Below are 4,106 nucleotides of genomic sequence, written 5' to 3'. Positions count from 1 at the left end.
TTTCAGCTTGACTAACTTTCAGACAGACTTCTTCCTGACTACAGAACCCTGACCTCACTTTCCTTAGATCATTTACTTTGGAAAGCTTGCAATTGTAAATTCTTTCTCTGCCTCTTTGAGATAAAATCTTCTCAGCCTCTTGCCACTTTTATAACCCGGGAATGTCTTTCTTGAGGCCCTGGGAGCCATCCCTTTGAAATGTAATCATTAAGAGAGATAGCACCCCTATCTCCCAGTCTCTGTGGGAGGATAGGAGTCTAACCTAGATAAGGGCCAATTAGCAAACACAGATGGCCTAATCACATTGGCAACCTCCCCCTGACATCCTCTGGTACTTTCCCATTAGCTCTCCCTAGTGCTTAAAAACTCTCTGCCTTTTGTTTCAGTTAACTTGAGTTCACTATCTCCCCCCTATTTCGATAGTCTTGACCCCAATTGCAATAGTCTTCAATAAAGTCTTCCTTGCCTGTTGAACTTGCCCAGCACAGTTTCTCTCTGACATGACAAGCTGAGCGAGCTTGTATATTGCTGCTGACCATTTAAGTGAGGCGAGTTTCAATGTGTCATCAGTGATTATGCTTTGATGAGAGTTAAACTGGCATGACAGGTTGTTAATGCTCCCCACCTTTATGATCCCGTGGTCATATGCAAAGGGTAAGATGGGAGGGAAAAGCATCCTACTTACTGCTTCTGGGGATTAAGTTCAGTTGAAAAAAGAGTCAAATATCTAAAATGGGAATTTTTTTCTGTAAGAATTGGTTGTGGTCCTCTGTTCCCTCTAACTTTCCACAGCAGAGCCCAGCTGTTAATATAACCACCCATTTCTTAGGATGATTCAGTAATAATTGCCCACATCCAGATGCTTTGATTAAACTAAGTCTGATTTACTCTTGAAGAGTTTTTGCAGTTTAGGGAAGAGAACAAACACCATTAATATATCTAGACAGCATAGGTTTGTGACTTTTTAGCCTGACCATATATCCACAAATTAAGACAAGTACAAAAACCATCTGTAGCTTCCCTTGAATCAATAGTGTATCCAGGCTTCTGAAATGTATCCTTCCAAATATTATATTAGAATATCCTAACCCATTTTCTTCTGTCTACTGTATCAAATAAAGAGAAAATAGTAAGTCATGAGAACAGGCGTGTCAATACTAATTACCAGCGATTTGTAGGAGTGTAAGGATAAAACCGAAAAAGAAGATGGAGACAAAATAAATTCAGAACGACATTCAAGAATTCACAAAAGACATGTTCTGTGAATACTTTATGAAACGTATTTCGTTCAAATATACTCTCCTCTTTTAAATCATTCTTTGAATGGCTCTCCCTTTGGACATTTCAGGGTAATTTAGCTACAAAGCACGACATACAGAGGTGACAATTTGTGATTTATTGCTTGTGGTGCAAATAAGGTAAAATATAAAGGGGAGCTGGTTATGCCAGTTTGGGGAAGAAATCCACAAAAGACTTCCCATACCTTTCATCTGAATTATATGTTTAAACAGGACTACAAATGTAATTCTGCATTGGAGAAGGATTTTTAAATTTTAACTGTATTTCTTTTAAATTTGAAATAAAGTTCTCATGGCAGGCTTTTCATCTTCTCAGACTTCAATGCTAAAGACACATGCCCAATTCAAGTGAGTACAATTTTGAAAATCTGAACCAAAAAATTTGGTAGTGAGGTAATAGGAAATTGTATATTTCTTTCTCTATGCTAGTTTTCCTCTCTAATTTTCCTGTATTAATATGGATCGATTGTGCAATGAAAAGCTAAACATGCTCAAATAAGTTAGCAGAGGGTTATTCAACAAAAAAGTTTATGAACATCTTCTAAAAATTCCTAAGAGGACTCCCTTAAAATGTCAGCTTCCATTTACTAGTTAGCCCATGAATCATCCTGGTTAACATTGCTTTTATACTAGATTCACAAGCTCACATGGTTTTCTACCAAAAAAACAAGGTGTAGGAGCTAGTTGAGACATGGTGCTCAGACATTACCCTGAGTTATGCAAAATGAGGGTGATTTTCAAGACATGAACTGATGCCTCAAATGTGGTGTAAAATCCCACAATGGTTCCCTGCTGTACCCAAAATGAAACTAAAAAGTCCTCACTTGTTAATAAAAACAAGCGCTAACATTCGTTGAATACTCTGTTTCACCTGTTATGCTAAGTACTTTGCAAGCATTAACTCATTCAGTCTTGCAAACTGCTCTCTTGTAGGTATTACTGTCCCCTTTTCCAGACGCACACTTAAGCCAGGGGGATCTAGGGGCTCCCATGTCATTTGTCTGCCAGGACGAGATTACCGCGGTTCAATAACAACTTTTATTCTCTCCATGGTTTGCAAACTCTGGACAAATATATAAATGGAGGAATAAGGGTGAGCTCTCAGAAAAAGTTTTTGTATGGGAAAGACCCCACTGCTAACAGATACCAACATTGACACCACTCAGCCTCTATACTGCATGATATTTATACCCAATGTCATAAAAATACTTGGGGCTAGCAGACCCCAAGTATTGACCTTGTCAGTTAATTAACAGGAATATGTTAAACTGCTCAGCACTTCACTGTTCCCCAGACACCATCGTTGCATGAATTTATGTATGCTTCACACCAGCTACATGAGACAGGAACTACTTTACAGATGAGAAAACTCACACTTACAGATGAAATGGGTTCACAGTGGATATACAGCAGAAAAGTGGGAGAACGGACACTCCAGTCCACGTTCTCCTGACTTCTGCTGGTGTTTTCACTCTATTAGGTTTTAATATTACCATTTCCTCTAATTCACTGTATTATTGTCAGTAACCAAGGAACAAAAGATTACACTTCGGGAAAGAAGCAACAGTGCCCAAGAGATGGCTCTACTTGTCGAAAGTGAGCTCATGGCATCAGGGCGAAATCACACCCAAGCAGGTGTCCCTGTCCCCACTTTCCCCATTGATCTATGTCCGAACAGGACTTTGGACACTGCAGAAGTTGCACAAATGCCCAGTGGACATGAGGCAGAGGCCAAATTGGCCAAGGCGGCTCCTCCTCAAATAGGGACCCAAGCATGGCATCCAGGATGGGGGAATTTCATTATCTTTCTGTGTTCTGCATATTCTAAGAGCAAAATGGTGACATCTTCAGGCTAACGATCCAATGATGCATTTCAATCACAGATTGCAGGTTTCCACTTTGTCGGTTGGCTCTGAACGCTCAACATGAAGCTAAGCACCAAAGAGAGCCGTTTGGGGACTAGCTGGCCGGCAGAGCGAGCCTGGAGTGACAAGACATTTCAGCAGCTCCCTTGCATCAGTCTCTCCGTAAGGGCTTTTACTGCCTCAGGTCAAGGCCCTTCCAAATTCAGGTCACGGGAGCCGCCTCAGTGCCAGCTGGACCAACCTTGGAGTGTCTGCGGGTGTCCCTCACACCGCGGGGACGGCAAAGTACAGGCAGAGGAAGATTTTATTAATTCTCACTGACAGTACACAGGGCACTCCACGGCACCAGAAAATGTGATTTTTATAACTGGTAGCAAATGAAAATAGAAAATAAACGCAGCACGTGCCCTGAAGAATTTTAAAAGCGCTGCAAAAGGAAAACCTCCGGCGCCTCACGGGATCGCGTTAGACCCCTGCTCCTCTGGATCCCCTCCGCGCCTCCGACTTCCTCGCCCAACCAGCCCCAACCCCACGCTCCAGCCAAAATGCGTATTCTTTCAGGTTCACTTTCTTTCCCGTCACTTCTCTTGCCCAACGGGCACGCCTTGTGCGCCGCAAGTAGATCTTAGGGGCCAGTGCTCTGACCTGGCTCTCGTGGATGGACCTAGCATGTTCCATTCCGCAGAGAGAAAATTCCCAGTCGTCCTTCCTCTCCTCCGGCGAGCTTCTCTTACCTGTCACATGAAATCACCATCATTTGTTACCCGTTCGTGAACACTTCGCTAAACAAGGAGTCCCACTAAAGCCTGAATTCCTCACTCCCGCCCTCCTCGCTGGGATGGCTAAAAGGTTGAGACCAACTCTACCAGCCAGTGGCTCTGTGATCTTCGGCTGGTGACTTCACCTCCCTGGGCCTGCACTTCTGCATTTGTTAAATAAACTG

Source organism: Neovison vison, chromosome 1, assembly GCF_020171115.1.
Source record: "Neovison vison isolate M4711 chromosome 1, ASM_NN_V1, whole genome shotgun sequence".
NCBI lineage: Eukaryota > Metazoa > Chordata > Mammalia > Carnivora > Mustelidae > Neogale > Neogale vison.
This window is presented reverse-complemented; position numbering follows the sequence as displayed.